This window comes from Saccoglossus kowalevskii, chromosome 22, assembly GCF_978046115.1.
Source record: "Saccoglossus kowalevskii chromosome 22, keSacKowa6.1, whole genome shotgun sequence".
NCBI classification, from domain to species: domain Eukaryota; kingdom Metazoa; phylum Hemichordata; class Enteropneusta; family Harrimaniidae; genus Saccoglossus; species Saccoglossus kowalevskii.
This window is the reverse complement of record NC_140662.1, coordinates 31320767-31342838: the sequence shown is the minus strand read 5'-3', so window position 1 is coordinate 31342838 and position 22072 is coordinate 31320767. Positions and strand designations below refer to the sequence as shown.

At 36.8% G+C, this 22072-nt stretch overlaps 1 protein-coding gene across 1 annotated transcript in view; it reads right to left on the bottom strand.

Annotated features, from left to right (window-relative positions):
* cv2 (crossveinless 2) overlaps positions 1-22072 on the bottom strand; it is a 35776-nt gene that overhangs the window by 12178 nt on the left and 1526 nt on the right.

Sequence of the window (22072 nt, the reverse complement as noted above, 5' to 3'; positions counted from 1 at the left end):
ATTATGTAAGTGACAGAGGTGTTTCTATGGTCAAAATACATACATATTCTATTGTAAAGGTGAACCACTAATTCAAATACAAATGAGTCACGTGATTTCATGTTTGTTCTTTGTTTAATTACTTACGACATTACAGCGACTATTACCTAAATGTTTGCTGGACCAATTAGATTAATACAAAGATAGTACACTCCATTACTGAGTCATGCTTATCTAAATCTATCAAATATTAATCAAGTTTGCCATTAACTCGGGCATCATCTGTTTTGTTACTAAGTTCTAACCTTGGGTCGTGTCGGCGTCCACAACAATCAATATATATATATATATTTATATATATATTTATTTATATATATATATAAACAAGCCACACTGAATTCTCCATGGGAGTCACATATTTGTTAACAAAATTAAACCCATGCAGTAGTTTATATGCATACATCAAACATAGGGCAGTAGTTTATATGTACATTAAAGACAGGGCAGTAGTGTATATGCATACATCAAACATAGGGGAGTAGTTTATATGCATACATCAAACATATGGCAGTAGTTTATGTATACATCAACCATAGGGCAGTAGTGTATATGTACATTAAACACAGGGCAGTAGTTTATATGTACATTAAACATAGGGCAGTAGTTTATATGTACATTCAACATAGGGCAGTAGTTTATATGTACATTAAACACAGGGCAGTAGTTTATATGCATACATCAAACATAGGGCAGTAGTTTATATGCATACATCAAACATAGGGCAGTAGTTTATATGCATACATCAAACATAGGGCAGTAGTTTATGTATACATCAACCATAGGGCAGTAGTGTATATGTACATTAAACATAGGGCAGTAGTTTATATGCATACATCAAACATAGGGCAGTAGTTTATGTATACATCAACCATAGGGCAGTAGTGTATATGTACATTAAACACAGGGCAGTAGTTTATATGTACATTAAACACAGGGCAGTAGTTTATATGTACATTAAACATAGGGCAGTAGTTTATATGCATACATCAAACACGGGGCAGTACTTTATATGCATACATCAAACATAGGGGAGTAGTTTATATGCATACATCAAACATAGGGCAGTAGTTTATGTATACATCAACCATAGGGCAGTAGTGTATATGTACATTAAACACAGGGCAGTAGTTTATATGTACATTAAACACAGGGCAGTAGTTTATATGTACATTAAACATAGGGCAGTAGTTTATATGCATACATCAAACACAGGGCAGTAGTTTATATGTACATCAAACATAGGGCAGTAGTTTATATGCATACATCAAACATAGGGCAGTAGTTTATGTATACATCAAACATAGGGCAGTAGTTTATATGTACATTAAACACAGGGCAGTAGTTTATATGCATACATCAACCATAGGGCAGTAGTGTATATGTACATTAAACACAGGGCAGTAGTTTATATGTGCATTAAACATAGGGCAGTAGTTTATATGCATACATCAAACATAGGGCAGTAGTTTATATGTACATCAAACACAGGGCAGTAGTGTATATGCCTACACCAAACACAGGGCAGTAGTTTATGTATACACCAAACATAGGGCAGTAGTTTATATGTAAATCAAACACAGGTCAGTAGTGCATAGGCCTACGTCAAACACAGGGCAGTAGTTTGTATGTACATTAACATAAGGTAATAGTTTATATGCATACATAAAACATATGGCAGTAGTTTATATGTACATTAAACATAGGGCAGTAGTTTATATGTACATTAAACATAGGGCAGTAGTTTATATGTGCATTAAACATAGGGCAGTACTGTATGGGCCTACATCAAACACAGGGCAGTAGTTTATATGTACATTAAACATAAGGTAATAGTTTATATCCATACATCAAACATAGGGCAGTAGTTTATATGTGCATTAAACATAGGGCAGTAGTTGATATGTACACATCAAACATAGGGCAGTAGTTTATATGTACACATCAAACATAGGGCAGTACTTTATATGCATACATCAAACATAGGACAGTACTTTATATGCATACATCAAACATAGGACAGTACTTTATATGCATACATCAAACACCGGGCAGTAGTGTATATGTACACATCAAACATAAGGCAGTAGTTTATATGTACACATCAAACATAGGGCAGTAGTGTATATGTACACATCAACCATAAGGCAGTAGTTTATATGTACACATCAAACATAGGGCAGTAGTGTATATGTACACATCAAACATAGGGCAGTAGTTTATATGCACACATCAAACATAGGGCAGTAGTGTATATGTACACATCAAACATAATGCAGTAGTTTATATGTACACATCAAACATAGGGCAGTAGTTTATATGCATACATCAAAAACAGGGTAGTAGTGTATATGTACACATCAAACATAGGGCAGTAGTTTATATGCATACATCAAACATCGGGCAGTACTTTATATGCATACATCAAACATAGTGCAGTACTTTATATGCATACATCAAACACAGGGCAGTAGTCTATATGTACACATCAAACACAGGGCAGTAGTGTATATGTACACATCAAACATAGGGCAGTACTTTATATGCATACATCAAACATAGGGCAGTAGTGTATATGTACACATCAAACATAGGGCAGTACTTTATATGCATACATCAAACATAGGGCAGTACTTTATATGCATACATCAAACACAGGGCAGTAGTGTATATGCATACATCAAACATAGGGCAGTAGTGTATATGTACACATCAAACATAGTGCAGTACTTTATATGCATACATCAAACATATGGCAGTAGTGTATATGTACACATCAAACATAGGGCAGCAGTTTATATGCATACATCAAACATAGGGCAGTACTTTATATGCATACATCAAACATAGGGCAGTACTTTATATGCATACATCAAACACAGGGCAGTAGTGTATATGTACACATCAAACATAGGGCAGTACTTTATATGCATACATCAAACATAGGGCAGTAGTTTATATGTACACATCAAACATAGGGCAGTACTTTATATGCATACATCAAACATATGGCAGTAGTGTATATGTACACATCAAACATAGGGCAGCAGTTTATATGCATACATCAAACATAGGGCAGTACTTTATATGCATACATCAAACATAGGGCAGTACTTTATATGCATACATCAAACACAGGGCAGTAGTGTATATGTACACATCAAACATAGGGCAGTACTTTATATGCATACATCAAACATAGGGCAGTAGTTTATATGTACACATCAAACATAGGGCAGTACTTTATATGCATACATCAAACATAGAGCAGTACTTTATATGCATACATCAAACACAGGGCAGTAGTGTATATGTACACATCAAACATAGAACAGTAGTTTATATGTACACATCAAACATAGGGCAGTACCTTATATGCATACATCAAACACAGGGTAGTAGTGAATATGTACACATCAAACATAGGGCAGTACTTTATATGCTTACATCAAACACAAGGCAGTAGTGTACATGTACACATCAAACATAGGGCAGTAGTTTATATGTACACATCAAACATAGGGCAGTACTTTATATGCATACATCAAACACAGGGCAGTAGTGTATATGTACACATCAAACATAGGGCAGTACTTTATATGCATACATCAAACACGGGGCAGTAGTGTATATGTACACATCAAACATAGGGCAGTACTTTATATGCATACATCAAACATAGGGCAGTAGTTTATGTATACATCAAACATAGGGCAGTACTTTATATGCATACATCAAACACGGGGCAGTAGTGTATATGTACACATCAAACATAGGGCAGTAGTGTATATGTACACATCAAACATAGGGCAGTACTTTATATGCATACATCAAACATAGGGCAGTACTTTATATGCATACATCAAACACAGGGCAGTAGTGTATATGTACACATCAAACATAGGGCAGTACTTTATGTGCATACATCAAAAATAGGGCAGTACTTTATATGGATACATCAAACACAGGGCAGTAGTGTATATGCATACATCAAACATAGGGCAGTAGTGTATATGTACACATCAAACATAGGGCAGTAGTTTATATGTACACATCAAACATAGGGCAGTACTTTATATGCATACATCAAACACAGGGCAGTAGTGTATATGTACACATCAAACATAGTGCAGTACTTTATATGCATACATCAAACATATGGCAGTAGTGTATATGTACACATCAAACATAGGGCAGTAGTTTATATGCATACATCAAACATAGGGCAGTACTTTATATGCATACATCCAACACAGGGCAGTAGTGTATATGTACACATCAAACACAGGGCAGTAGTGTATATGTACACATCAAACACAGAGCAGTAGTGTATATGTACACATCAAACATAGGGCAGTAGTTTATATGTACACATCAAACATAGGGCAGTACTTTATATGTATACATCAAACATAAGGCAGTACTTTATATGCATACATCAAACATAGGGCAGTAGTTTATATGTACACATCAAACACAGGGCAGTAGTGTATATGTACACATCAAACATAGGGCAGTACTTTATATGCATACATCAAACATAGGGCAGTAGTGTATATGCATACATCAAACATAGGGCAGTAGTTTATATGTACACATCAAACACAGGGCAGTAGTGTATATGTACACATCAAACATAGGGCAGTACTTTATATGCTTACATCAAACACAAGGCAGTAGTGTACATGTACACATCAAACATAGGGCAGTAGTTTATATGTACACATCAAACATAGGGCAGTACTTTATATGCATACATCAAACACAGGGCAGTAGTGTATATGTACACATCAAACATAGGGCAGTACTTTATATGCATACATCAAACACGGGGCAGTAGTGTATATGTACACATCAAACATAGGGCAGTACTTTATATGCATACATCAAACATAGGGCAGTAGTTTATGTTTACATTAAACATAGGGCAGTAGTTTATGTATACATCAAACATAGGGCAATACTTGATATGCATACATCAAACACGGGGCAGTAGTGTATATGTACACATCAAACATAGGGCAGTACTTTATATGCATACATCCAACACAGGGCAGTAGTGTATATGTACACATCAAACATAGGGCAGTACTTTATATGTATACATCAAACACAGGGCAGTAGTGTATATGTACACATCAAACATAGGGCAGTACTTTATGTGCATACATCAAACATAGGGCAGTACTTTATATGGATACATCAAACACAGGGCAGTAGTGTATATGCATACATCAAACATAGGGCAGTAGTGTATATGTACACATCAAACATAGGGCAGTAGTTTATATGTACACATCAAACATAGAGCAGTACTTTATATGCATACATCAAACACAGGGCAGTAGTGTATATGTACACATCAAACATAGTGCAGTACTTTATATGCATACATCAAACATATGGCAGTAGTGTATATGTACACATCAAACATAGGGCAGTAGTTTATATGCATACATCAAACATAGGGCAGTACTTTATATGCATACATCCAACACAGGGCAGTAGTGTATATGTACACATCAAACACAGGGCAGTAGTGTATATGTACACATCAAACACAGGGCAGTAGTGTATATGTACACATCAAACATAGGGCAGTAGTTTATATGTCCACATCAAACATAGGGCAGTAGTTTATATGTACACATCAAACATAGGGCAGTACTTTATGTGTATACATCAAACATAGGGCAGTACTTTATATGCATACATCAAACATAGGGCAGTAGTTTATATGTACACATCAAACACAGGGCAGTAGTGTATATGTACACATCAAACATAGGGCAGTACTTTATATGCATACATCAAACATAGGGCAGTAGTGTATATGCATACATCAAACATAGGGCAGTAGTTTATATGTACACATCAAACACAGGGCAGTAGTGTATATGTACACATCAAACATAGGGCAGTACTTTATATGCATATCTCAAACATAGGGCAGTACTTTATATGCATACATCAAACATAGGGCAGTAGTTTATATGTACACATCAAACACAGGGCAGTAGTGTATATGTACACATCAAACATAGGGCAGTACTTTATATGCATACATCAAACATAGGGCAGTAGTGTATATGTACACATCAAACATAGGGCAGTAGTTTATATGTACACATCAAACATAGGGCAGTAGTGTATATGTACACATCAAACATAGGGCAGTAGTTTATATGCATACATCAAACATAGGGCAGTAGTTTATATGTACACATCAAACACAGGGCAGTAGTGTATATGTACACATCAAACATAGGGCAGTACTTTATATGCATATCTCAAACATAGGGCAGTACTTTATATGCATACATCAAACATAGGGCAGTAGTTTATATGTACACATCAAACACAGGGCAGTAGTGTATATGTACACATCAAACATAGGGCAGTACTTTATATGCATACATCAAACATAGGGCAGTAGTGTATATGTACACATCAAACATAGGGCAGTAGTTTATATGTACACATCAAACATAGGGCAGTAGTGTATATGTACACATCAAACATAGGGCAGTAGTTTATATGTACACATCAAACATAGGGCAGTAGTTTATATGTACACATCAAACATAGGGCAGTAGTTTATATGTACACATCAAACATAGGGCAGTACTTTATATGCATACATCAAACATAGGACAGTACTTTATATGCATACATCAAACATAGGACAGTACTTTATATGCATACATCAAACACCGGGCAGTAGTGTATATGTACACATCAAACATAAGGCAGTAGTTTATATGTACACATCAAACATAGGGCAGTAGTGTATATGTACACATCAACCATAAGGCAGTAGTTTATATGTACACATCAAACATAGGGCAGTAGTTTATATGCACACATCAAACATAGGGCAGTAGTGTATATGTACACATCAAACATAAGGCAGTAGTTTATATGTACACAACAAACATAGGGCAGTAGTTTATATGCATACATCAAAAACAGGGTAGTAGTGTATATGTACACATAAAACATAGGGCAGTAGTTTATATGTACACATCAAACATAGGGCAGTACTTTATATGCATATATCAAACATAGGTCAGTAGTGCATAGGCCTACGTCAAACACAGGGCAGTAGTTTGTATGTACATTAACATAAGGTAATAGTTTATATGCATACATAAAACATAGGGCAGTAGTTTATATGTACATTAAACATAGGGCAGTAGTTTATATGTACATTAAACATAGGGCAGTAGTTTATATGTGCATTAAACATAGGGCAGTACTGTATGGGCCTACATCAAACACAGGGCAGTAGTTTATATGTACATTAAACATAAGGTAATAGTTTATATCCATACATCAAACATAGGGCAGTAGTTTATATGTGCATTAAACATAGGGCAGTAGTTTATATGTACACATCAAACATAGGGCAGTAGTGTATATGTACACATCAAACATAAGGCAGTAGTTTATATGTACACATCAAACATAGGGCAGTAGTGTATATGTACACATCAAACATAGGGCAGTAGTGTATATGTACACATCAAACATAAGGCAGTAGTTTATATGTACACATCAAACATAGGGCAGTAGTGTATATGTACACATCAAACATAGGGCAGTAGTTTATATGCACACATCAAACATAGGGCAGTAGTGTATATGTACACATCAAACATAAGGCAGTAGTTTATATGTACACATCAAACATAGGGCAGTAGTTTATATGCATACATCAAAAACAGGGTAGTAGTGTATATGTACACATCAAACATAGGGCAGTAGTTTATATGTACACATCAAACATAGGGCAGTACTTTATATGCATATATCAAACATAGGTCAGTAGTGCATAGGCCTACGTCAAACACAGGGCAGTAGCTTGTATGTGCATTAACATAAGGTAATAGTTTATATGCATACATAAAACATAGGGCAGTAGTTTATATGTGCATTAAACATAGGGCAGTAGTTTATATGTACATTAAACATAGGGCAGTAGTTTATATGTGCATTAAACATAGGGCAGTACTGTATGGGCCTACATCAAACACAGGGCAGTAGTTTATATGTACATTAAACATAAGGTAATAGTTTATATGCATACATCAAACATAGGGCAGTAGTTTATATGTGCATTAAACATAGGGCAGTAGTTTATATGTACATTAAACATAGGGCAGTAGTGTTTAGGCCTACATCAAACACAGGGCAGTAGTTTATGTGTACATCAAACATAGGGCAGTAGTTTATATGTGCATTAAACATAGGGCAATACTTTATATGCATACATTAAACATAAGGCAGTAGTGTATAGGCATACATCAACCTCAGGGCAGTAGTTTATGTGTACATCAAACACAGGGCAGTAGTTTATGTGTGTACATCACATATAGGGCAGTAGTTTATATGTGTACATCAAACAGGGCAGTAGTTTATATGTGTATATCAAACAGGGCAGTAGTTTATATGTACACATCAAACATAGGGCAGTACTTTATATGCATACATCAAACACAGGGCAGTAGTGTATATGTACACATCAAACATAGTGCAGTACTTTATATGCATACATCAAACATATGGCAGTAGTGTATATGTACACATCAAACATAGGGCAGTAGTTTATATGCATACATCAAACATAGGGCAGTACTTTATATGCATACATCCAACACAGGGCAGTAGTGTATATGTACACATCAAACACAGGGCAGTAGTGTATATGTACACATCAAACACAGGGCAGTAGTGTATATGTACACATCAAACATAGGGCAGTAGTTTATATGTACACATCAAACATAGGGCAGTACTTTATATGTATACATCAAACATAGGGCAGTACTTTATATGCATACATCAAACATAGGGCAGTAGTTTATATGTACACATCAAACACAGGGCAGTAGTGTATATGTACACATCAAATATAGGGCAGTACTTTATATGCATACATCAAACATAGGGCAGTAGTGTATATGCATACATCAAACATAGGGCAGTAGTTTATATGTACACATCAAACACAGGGCAGTAGTGTATATGTACACATCAAACATAGGGCAGTACTTTATATGCTTACATCAAACACAAGGCAGTAGTGTACATGTACACATCAAACATAGGGCAGTAGTTTATATGTACACATCAAACATAGGGCAGTACTTTATATGCATACATCAAACACAGGGCAGTAGTGTATATGTACACATCAAACATAGGGCAGTACTTTATATGCATACATCAAACACGGGGCAGTAGTGTATATGTACACATCAAACATAGGGCAGTACTTTATATGCATACATCAAACATAGGGCAGTAGTTTATGTTTACATTAAACATAGGGCAGTAGTTTATGTATACATCAAACATAGGGCAGTACTTTATATGCATACATCAAACACGGGGCAGTAGTGTATATGTACACATCAAACATAGGGCAGTACTTTATATGCATACATCCAACACAGGGCAGTAGTGTATATGTACACATCAAACATAGGGCAGTACTTTATATGTATACATCAAACACAGGGCAGTAGTGTATATGTACACATCAAACATAGGGCAGTACTTTATGTGCATACATCAAACATAGGGCAGTACTTTATATGGATACATCAAACACAGGGCAGTAGTGTATATGCATACATCAAACATAGGGCAGTAGTGTATATGTACACATCAAACATAGGGCAGTAGTTTATATGTACACATCAAACATAGGGCAGTACTTTATATGCATACATCAAACACAGGGCAGTAGTGTATATGTACACATCAAACATAGTGCAGTACTTTATATGCATACATCAAACATATGGCAGTAGTGTATATGTACACATCAAACATAGGGCAGTAGTTTATATGCATACATCAAACATAGGGCAGTACTTTATATGCATACATCAAACACAGGGCAGTAGTGTATATGTACACATCAAACACAGGGCAGTAGTGTATATGTACACATCAAACACAGGGCAGTAGTGTATATGTACACATCAAACATAGGGCAGTAGTTTATATGTCCACATCAAACATAGGGCAGTAGTTTATATGTACACATCAAACATAGGGCAGTATTTTATATGTATACATCAAACATAGGGCAGTACTTTATATGCATACATCAAACATAGGGCAGTAGTTTATATGTACACATCAAACACAGGGCAGTAGTGTATATGTACACATCAAACATAGGGCAGTACTTTATATGCATACATCAAACATAGGGCAGTAGTGTATATGCATACATCAAACATAGGGCAGTAGTTTATATGTACACATCAAACACAGGGCAGTAGTGTATATGTACACATCAAACATAGGGCAGTACTTTATATGCATATCTCAAACATAGGGCAGTACTTTATATGCATACATCAAACATAGGGCAGTAGTTTATATGTACACATCAAACACAGGGCAGTAGTGTATATGTACACATCAAACATAGGGGAGTACTTTATATGCATACATCAAACATAGGGCAGTAGTGTATATGTACACATCAAACATAGGGCAGTAGTTTATATGTACACATCAAACATAGGGCAGTAGTGTATATGTACACATCAAACATAGGGCAGTAGTTTATATGTACACATCAAACATAGGGCAGTAGTTTATATGTACACATCAAACATAGGGCAGTAGTTTATATGTACACATCAAACATAGGGCAGTACTTTATATGCATACATCAAACATAGGACAGTACTTTATATGCATACATCAAACACAGGACAGTACTTTATATGCATACATCAAACACCGGGCAGTAGTGTATATGTACACATCAAACATAAGGCAGTAGTTTTTATGTACACATCAAACATAGGGCAGTAGTGTATATGTACACATCAACCATAAGGCAGTAGTTTATATGTACACATCAAACATAGGGCAGTAGTGTATATGTACACATCAAACATAGGGCAGTAGTTTATATGCACACATCAAACATAGGGCAGTAGTGTATATGTACACATCAAACATAAGGCAGTAGTTTATATGTACACATCAAACATAGGGCAGTAGTTTATATGCATACATCAAAAACAGGGTAGTAGTGTATATGTACACATAAAACATAGGGCAGTAGTTTATATGTACACATCAAACATAGGGCAGTACTTTATATGCATATATCAAACATAGGTCAGTAGTGCATAGGCCTACGTCAAACACAGGGCAGTAGTTTGTATGTACATTAACATAAGGTAATAGTTTATATGCATACATAAAACATAGGGCAGTAGTTTATATGTACATTAAACATAGGGCAGTAGTTTATATGTACATTAAACATAGGGCAGTAGTTTATATGTGCATTAAACATAGGGCAGTACTGTATGGGCCTACATCAAACACAGGGCAGTAGTTTATATGTACATTAAACATAAGGTAATAGTTTATATCCATACATCAAACATAGGGCAGTAGTTTATATGTGCATTAAACATAGGGCAGTAGTTTATATGTACACATCAAACATAGGGTAGTAGTGTATATGTACACATCAAACATAAGGCAGTAGTTTATATGTACACATCAAAAACAGGGTAGTAGTGTATATGTACACATAAAACATAGGGCAGTAGTTTATATGTACACATCAAACATAGGGCAGTACTTTATATGCATATATCAAACATAGGTCAGTAGTGCATAGGCCTACGTCAAACACAGGGCAGTAGTTTGTATGTACATTAACATAAGGTAATAGTTTATATGCATACATAAAACATAGGGCAGTAGTTTATATGTACATTAAACATAGGGCAGTAGTTTATATGTACATTAAACATAGGGCAGTAGTTTATATGTGCATTAAACATAGGGCAGTACTGTATGGGCCTACATCAAACACAGGGCAGTAGTTTATATGTACATTAAACATAAGGTAATAGTTTATATCCATACATCAAACATAGGGCAGTAGTTTATATGTGCATTAAACATAGGGCAGTAGTTTATATGTACACATCAAACATAGGGCAGTAGTGTATATGTACACATCAAACATAAGGCAGTAGTTTATATGTACACATCAAACATAGGGCAGTAGTGTATATGTACACATCAAACATAGGGCAGTAGTGTATATGTACACATCAAACATAAGGCAGTAGTTTATATGTACACATCAAACATAGGGCAGTAGTGTATATGTACACATCAAACATAGGGCAGTAGTTTATATGCACACATCAAACATAGGGCAGTAGTGTATATGTACACATCAAACATAAGGCAGTAGTTTATATGTACACATCAAACATAGGGCAGTAGTTTATATGCATACATCAAAAACAGGTAGTAGTGTATATGTACACATCAAACATAGGGCAGTAGTTTATATGTACACATCAAACATAGGGCAGTACTTTATATGCATATATCAAACATAGGTCAGTAGTGCATAGGCCTACGTCAAACACAGGGCAGTAGCTTGTATGTGCATTAACATAAGGTAATAGTTTATATGCATACATAAAACATAGGGCAGTAGTTTATATGTGCATTAAACATAGGGCAGTAGTTTATATGTACATTAAACATAGGGCAGTAGTTTATATGTGCATTAAACATAGGGCAGTACTGTATGGGCCTACATCAAACACAGGGCAGTAGTTTATATGTACATTAAACATAAGGTAATAGTTTATATGCATACATCAAACATAGGGCAGTAGTTTATATGTGCATTAAACATAGGGCAGTAGTTTATATGTACATTAAACATAGGGCAGTAGTGTTTAGGCCTACATCAAACACAGGGCAGTAGTTTATGTGTACATCAAACATAGGGCAGTAGTTTATATGTGCATTAAACATAGGGCAATACTTTATATGCATACATTAAACATAAGGCAGTAGTGTATAGGCATACATCAACCTCAGGGCAGTAGTTTATGTGTACATCAAACACAGGGCAGTAGTTTATGTGTGTACATCACATATAGGGCAGTAGTTTATATGTGTACATCAAACAGGGCAGTAGTTTATATGTGTATATCAAACAGGGCAGTAGTTTATATGTACACATCAAACATAGGGCAGTACTTTATATGCATACATCAAACACAGGGCAGTAGTGTATATGTACACATCAAACATAGTGCAGTACTTTATATGCATACATCAAACATATGGCAGTAGTGTATATGTACACATCAAACATAGGGCAGTAGTTTATATGCATACATCAAACATAGGGCAGTACTTTATATGCATACATCCAACACAGGGCAGTAGTGTATATGTACACATCAAACACAGGGCAGTAGTGTATATGTACACATCAAACACAGGGCAGTAGTGTATATGTACACATCAAACATAGGGCAGTAGTTTATATGTACACATCAAACATAGGGCAGTACTTTATATGTATACATCAAACATAGGGCAGTACTTTATATGCATACATCAAACATAGGGCAGTAGTTTATATGTACACATCAAACACAGGGCAGTAGTGTATATGTACACATCAAATATAGGGCAGTACTTTATATGCATACATCAAACATAGGGCAGTAGTGTATATGCATACATCAAACATAGGGCAGTAGTTTATATGTACACATCAAACACAGGGCAGTAGTGTATATGTACACATCAAACATAGGGCAGTACTTTATATGCTTACATCAAACACAAGGCAGTAGTGTACATGTACACATCAAACATAGGGCAGTAGTTTATATGTACACATCAAACATAGGGCAGTACTTTATATGCATACATCAAACACAGGGCAGTAGTGTATATGTACACATCAAACATAGGGCAGTACTTTATATGCATACATCAAACACGGGGCAGTAGTGTATATGTACACATCAAACATAGGGCAGTACTTTATATGCATACATCAAACATAGGGCAGTAGTTTATGTTTACATTAAACATAGGGCAGTAGTTTATGTATACATCAAACATAGGGCAGTACTTTATATGCATACATCAAACACGGGGCAGTAGTGTATATGTACACATCAAACATAGGGCAGTACTTTATATGCATACATCCAACACAGGGCAGTAGTGTATATGTACACATCAAACATAGGGCAGTACTTTATATGTATACATCAAACACAGGGCAGTAGTGTATATGTACACATCAAACATAGGGCAGTACTTTATGTGCATACATCAAACATAGGGCAGTACTTTATATGGATACATCAAACACAGGGCAGTAGTGTATATGCATACATCAAACATAGGGCAGTAGTGTATATGTACACATCAAACATAGGGCAGTAGTTTATATGTACACATCAAACATAGGGCAGTACTTTATATGCATACATCAAACACAGGGCAGTAGTGTATATGTACACATCAAACATAGTGCAGTACTTTATATGCATACATCAAACATATGGCAGTAGTGTATATGTACACATCAAACATAGGGCAGTAGTTTATATGCATACATCAAACATAGGGCAGTACTTTATATGCATACATCAAACACAGGGCAGTAGTGTATATGTACACATCAAACACAGGGCAGTAGTGTATATGTACACATCAAACACAGGGCAGTAGTGTATATGTACACATCAAACATAGGGCAGTAGTTTATATGTCCACATCAAACATAGGGCAGTAGTTTATATGTACACATCAAACATAGGGCAGTATTTTATATGTATACATCAAACATAGGGCAGTACTTTATATGCATACATCAAACATAGGGCAGTAGTTTATATGTACACATCAAACACAGGGCAGTAGTGTATATGTACACATCAAACATAGGGCAGTACTTTATATGCATACATCAAACATAGGGCAGTAGTGTATATGCATACATCAAACATAGGGCAGTAGTTTATATGTACACATCAAACACAGGGCAGTAGTGTATATGTACACATCAAACATAGGGCAGTACTTTATATGCATATCTCAAACATAGGGCAGTACTTTATATGCATACATCAAACATAGGGCAGTAGTTTATATGTACACATCAAACACAGGGCAGTAGTGTATATGTACACATCAAACATAGGGGAGTACTTTATATGCATACATCAAACATAGGGCAGTAGTGTATATGTACACATCAAACATAGGGCAGTAGTTTATATGTACACATCAAACATAGGGCAGTAGTGTATATGTACACATCAAACATAGGGCAGTAGTTTATATGTACACATCAAACATAGGGCAGTAGTTTATATGTACACATCAAACATAGGGCAGTAGTTTATATGTACACATCAAACATAGGGCAGTACTTTATATGCATACATCAAACATAGGACAGTACTTTATATGCATACATCAAACACAGGACAGTACTTTATATGCATACATCAAACACCGGGCAGTAGTGTATATGTACACATCAAACATAAGGCAGTAGTTTTTATGTACACATCAAACATAGGGCAGTAGTGTATATGTACACATCAACCATAAGGCAGTAGTTTATATGTACACATCAAACATAGGGCAGTAGTGTATATGTACACATCAAACATAGGGCAGTAGTTTATATGCACACATCAAACATAGGGCAGTAGTGTATATGTACACATCAAACATAAGGCAGTAGTTTATATGTACACATCAAACATAGGGCAGTAGTTTATATGCATACATCAAAAACAGGGTAGTAGTGTATATGTACACATAAAACATAGGGCAGTAGTTTATATGTACACATCAAACATAGGGCAGTACTTTATATGCATATATCAAACATAGGTCAGTAGTGCATAGGCCTACGTCAAACACAGGGCAGTAGTTTGTATGTACATTAACATAAGGTAATAGTTTATATGCATACATAAAACATAGGGCAGTAGTTTATATGTACATTAAACATAGGGCAGTAGTTTATATGTACATTAAACATAGGGCAGTAGTTTATATGTGCATTAAACATAGGGCAGTACTGTATGGGCCTACATCAAACACAGGGCAGTAGTTTATATGTACATTAAACATAAGGTAATAGTTTATATCCATACATCAAACATAGGGCAGTAGTTTATATGTGCATTAAACATAGGGCAGTAGTTTATATGTACACATCAAACATAGGGTAGTAGTGTATATGTACACATCAAACATAAGGCAGTAGTTTATATGTACACATCAAACATAGGGCAGTAGTGTATATGTACACATCAAACATAGGGCAGTAGTGTATATGTACACATCAAACATAAGGCAGTAGTTTATATGTACACATCAAACATAGGGCAGTAGTGTATATGTACACATCAAACATAGGGCAGTAGTTTATATGCACACATCAAACATAGGGCAGTAGTGTATATGTACACATCAAACATAAGGCAGTAGTTTATATGTACACATCAAACATAGGGCAGTAGTTTATATGTACACATCAAACATAGGGCAGTACTTTATATGCATATATCAAACATAGGTCAGTAGTGCATAGGCCTACGTCAAACACAGGGCAGTAGCTTGTATGTGCATTAACATAAGGTAATAGTTTATATGCATACATAAAACATAGGGCAGTAGTTTATATGTGCATTAAACATAGGGCAGTAGTTTATATGTACATTAAACATAGGGCAGTAGTTTATATGTGCATTAAACATAGGGCAGTACTGTATGGGCCTACATCAAACACAGGGCAGTAGTTTATATGTACATTAAACATAAGGTAATAGTTTATATGCATACATCAAACATAGGGCAGTAGTTTATATGTGCATTAAACATAGGGCAGTAGTTTATATGTATATTAAACATAGGGCAGTAGTTTATATGTGCATTAAACATAGGGCAGTACTTTATATGCATACATTAAACATAGGGCAGTAGTGTTTAGGCCTACATCAAACACAGGGCAGTAGTTTATGTGTACACCAAACACAGGGCAGTAGTTTATGTGTACATCAAACATAGGGCAGTAGTTTATATGTGCATTAAACATAGGGCAATACTTTATATGCATACATTAAACATAAGGCAGTAGTGTATAGGCATACATCAACCTCAGGGCAGTAGTTTATGTGTACATCAAACACAGGGCAGTAGTTTATGTGTGTACATCACATATAGGGCAGTAGTTTATATGTGTACATCAAACAGGGCAGTAGTTTATATGTGTATATCAAACAGGGCAGTAGTTTATATGTGTATATCAAACAGGGCAGTAGTTTATATGTGTACTAGTATACCAAACAGAGCAGTATTTGTATGCGTATATCAAACAAATGCAGTAATTTATATGTGTACATCAAACATATGGCAGTCGTGTATACGTACACATCAAACTTAGGGACACATAGTCGCCACAGACGTTAATACTTTCCAGAAGGGTTCTATGTTCGCGTGTTTGGGGAACTTCGGGATAATTAGTTAACAAATGGTAAACATAGCCATTCATTTTTTGTAATGTAATATTCTCAGTTGAATCACGCTTACCGTGGTTGAATAAATAAATTAACAATGTGTCAGCCTTAGCTGTCTTCTTAAAAAACAGCTATGGAACAAAACAGCAACAACTATCAGTGTATTAGGCCACATTTTGTGTTCATTCTATATTCTGTATTCACCATTGGCTGCAAATTGTATTTTTTTGTTTTTGACTTGTTTTTTTTTTTTTTTTTTTTTTTTAGAAAAGTTTTTCTTTTTTGTTTTCTTTTTTAGATTGTAGTTTTTTTTTGTTTTTTTTTTAATTTCTTTCTGTAAGACCCTTTTTATCCTTTCCTAAGGATTTTATGCGTCTAATAAAAAATATTCAAATATATCCTTGACCAGTTTGTTATATGTTTGTTTGTTGTATGTTTGCTTTTGATTTTGTTTGTTATTTGTTTGCTTTCAATTTATTAGTGTGTATTTATTGAATAGTGATTACGTATTTCACACCAACGAAACAATGCAGGAACTGTGTTCAAATTGCACCGCTATTTATCACAATATTTGGATAATTATCTGAAATCTGTATACAACCTTCCTTTGTACTGCTACTAAGTTATAATAATTAGATCACATGATATCAGCTTTCTCGACATTTATACCAACCTGGAAAAATTATTGAACAAAACATGACGGAACAACTAATATTCTTCTCGCAATAGATACCAAGACGGAATAAAATGGAATGGGATGCACGTGTTTAAATCGTGCGGATTTGACAGTCTAACAATTCTCCAGTTAAAACGCAAATGTGACCCCCTCCCATAGAATCTATGCAGTGTTTTTCAGATACATGAAAAAATAACGCAGGTGGTTATTGTAGTGGTCAAGACACATCGTTTTACGAATAGGCTATATGCTACTAAACTTCCCCTCTCCAAATTATTGAATCATTATGGATATTAACTATTCCGTGTCCCTAATCGCTAATGCACAATATAGCAACATATTGTCTGTGGCAGAACAGCTGATAACTGTGGTCCAGCCAGTATATATGTTATATGTTGACAAAACTTAGACAGTGCTTAAATATGAAAACAAGAGGTAAAACTGGCAGCCACTATTTTGTCACGTTGTCAGACTTCAAGGCGAGACGGCCAATTGTGGACAAAGCCGTGAGGTACTCGATAGGAAAGGCACTATTGCTCTGCGTTGTCTGGAATAGAATCACATCTCAGACGTAGGCCTATTTATATGGCGCCATGATTTCGCAAGGTATTACCATTGCTTATAATTGGTTCGTCATGAGTGTCTTTGAAATAACTACCAAACAGACGGCTTTTAGGTGTGAAAACATCTTAATTATCGCTTTGTAAATCATTTGTTAATTGCAACCACGTCTACAGCCTTCTTTTGTCGTTAGGGAATTGTTTCTATTCGGGTGCCACTGGACGGTTTCTGGATAAAATGTCATCCTTAGTGAAGAGTGTTTGTCTTATGCCTCGTCACCATTACGGTTATATCCGAATATCATAAATAGCCGAGCTTCCAAAAAATGTATAAAGTAGCTGACGATTGTTATTCTTGACTGGGTAATCTTAAGTTAGACACGTTGAATTGAAGGATAATTATACATATACTAAATAGCAATGATTGCAGTGCGAATATATTTTAGTAGTCACGATAATTGTAATTTGAGGGTTAGTCCCAATATTCATAAATTGTTTTAGGTTTACCGGTAAAGCCTGATTTTACGTTTATTTCAAGTTGTTTTTGGTTCATTGATACAAAGCCTCTTTCGTATGTTTGCCTATAATTGATACGGTTTCACAAAAGCATTACATTCTACATATTTTGACAAAAGGAGAAATTTTCCACCCCCTTCAAAAAGAAACACAATTTTTGCAACATCTCGTCAATTATATATAAATAGCAAATAAATTAATCACCGGCCTATTTCATTTGTAGTATGTTGTAAGACTAGAGTGTATACCTTAATTCTTCTGATATGGAATCATACCATGTTGTATCAGACGACATTTCCAAGCATTATAATATCATTTTTCGCTCTCCCACATTTTTATTGCACTGTATAGTGCATTTTGCCACGTAAACCACGCATCCCATATCTGTTTTGTGATGGCATGTATCATATAGAGGCTCGATATCACAGTTACCCAGTGCAACCATAATGGCTGTCCGTTGTGTGCAGTTACTAAGCATTGTGACATGTAATCATTAAATCCTAGGCTACTTAGACTGGACAGAAAGTTCATGTCAGGCACATACTGTCATGCAGGGCACAATCTTTTTACCAATAATTCCCCGTCAAGGCAGCTAATAAGCTAGCTGTAGTTATCAATGATGCCCCGCCAAGGCAGCTACGAAACTAGCTGTAGTTACCAATGATACCCCGCCAAGACGGCTACGAAGCTAGCTGTAGTTATCAATGATTCTTCGTCAAGGCAGCTACGAAGCTACATGTAGTTATCAATGATTCGCCGTCAAGGCAGCTACGAAGCTAGCTGTAGTTATCAATGATGCCCCGCCAAGGCAGCTAGGAAGCTAGCTGTAGTTATCAATGATGCCCCGCCAAGGCAGCTACGAAACTAGCTGTAGTTATCAATGATGCCCCGCCAAGACGGCTACGAAGCTAGCTGTAGTTATCAATGATGCCCCGCCAAGACGGCTACGAAGCTAGCTGTAGTTACCAAGTATACCCCGCCAAGACGGCTACGAAGCTAGCTGTAGTTATCAATGATGCCCTGCCAAGACGGCTACGAACCAAGCTGTAGTTATCAATGATTCCCCGTCAAGACGGCTACGAAGCTAGCTGTAGTTATCAATGATGCCCGCCAAGGCGGCTACGAAGCTAGCTGTAGTTACAAATGATGCCCCGCCAAGGCGGCTACGAAGCTAGCTGTAGTTATCAATGATTCCCCGCCAAGACGGCTACGAAGCTAGCTGTAGTTACCAATGACACCCCGTCAAGGCAGCTACGAAGCTAGCTGTAGTTACCAATGATGCCCCGCCAAGGCGGCTACGAAGCTAGCTGTAGTTATCAATGATGCCCCGCCAAGGCGGCTACGAAGCTAGCTGTAGTTATCAATGATGCCCCGCCAAGACGGCTACGAAGCTAGCTGTAGTTACCAATGACACCCCGTCAAGGCAGCTACGAAGCTAGCTGTAGTTACCAATGATGCCCCGCCAAGACGGCTACGAAGCTAGCTGTAGTTACCAATGACACCCCGTCAAGGCAGCTACGAAGCTAGCTGTAGTTACCAATAATTCCCCGTCAAGGCGGCTACGAAGCTGGCTGTAGTTATCAATGATGCCCCGCCAAGACGGCTACGAATCTAGCTGTAGTTACCAATGATGCCCCGCCAAGACGGCTACGAAGCTAGCTGTAGTTATCAATGATGTTCCGCCAAGACGGCTACGAAGCTAGCTGTAGTTACCAATAATTCCCCGTCAAGGCAGCTACGAAGCTAGCTGTAGTTACCAATGATGCCCCGTCAAGGCAGCTACGAAGCTAGCTGTAGTTACCAATGATACCTCGCCAAGACGGCTACGAAGCTAGCTGTAGTTACCAATGATTCCCCGTCAAGGCAGCTACGAAGCTAGCTGTAGTTACCAATGATGCCCCGTCAAGGCAGCTACGAAGCTAGCTATAGTTACCAATGATGCCTCGACAGGGCGGTCATGAAGCTAGATATAGTTACCAATGGTGCCCCGTCAAGGCAGCTACGAAGCTAGCTGTAGTTACCAATAATTCCCCGTCAAGGCGGCTACGAAGCTGGCTGTAGTTATCAATGATGCCCCGCCAAGACGGCTACGAATCTAGCTGTAGTTACCAATGATGCCCCGCCAAGACGGCTACGAAGCTAGCTGTAGTTATCAATGATGTTCCGCCAAGACGGCTACGAAGCTAGCTGTAGTTACCAATAATTCCCCGTCAAGGCAGCTACGAAGCTAGCTGTAGTTACCAATGATGCCCCGTCAAGGCAGCTACGAAGCTAGCTGTAGTTACCAATGATACCTCGCCAAGACGGCTACGAAGCTAGCTGTAGTTACCAATGATTCCCCGTCAAGGCAGCTACGAAGCTAGCTGTAGTTACCAATGATGCCCCGTCAAGGCAGCTACGAAGCTAGCTATAGTTACCAATGATGCCTCGACAGGGCGGTCATGAAGCTAGATATAGTTACCAATGGTGCCCCAGTAGGGCGGCCACGAATCTAGTTGTAGTTCTTTTGGTTTCTCGTTTTTTATCGTCGGTAGGTTTATTTCGCAATTACTGAACGACAAACGAAATAACGCTAACGAGAATAAAAAAAATTAACTACAGCGAAATGGGGAGCTACAGCTAATATCAAGCCGGCTGCAGCGAATACGAACCATGCCACCAAAGATCACTCTGAATAGAAAACGAACAAAAGCCACCCTTAATGCGACTCCATGGCGAAAGCAGCCACATTAAGTTCAGGCGTCCAAAAACGTGTCGTATCCAGAATTAGCCCACCACAACAGTTTGACAACATTAATCGCTTCATATATATTCAAATCAAACCTAACAGTTGAAGGGATTGCAATCACAGTAACAGACTTTATTACGGTAAACCGCAAAGCTATTGCACTAAATATTTCGTACCCGGCGACTTA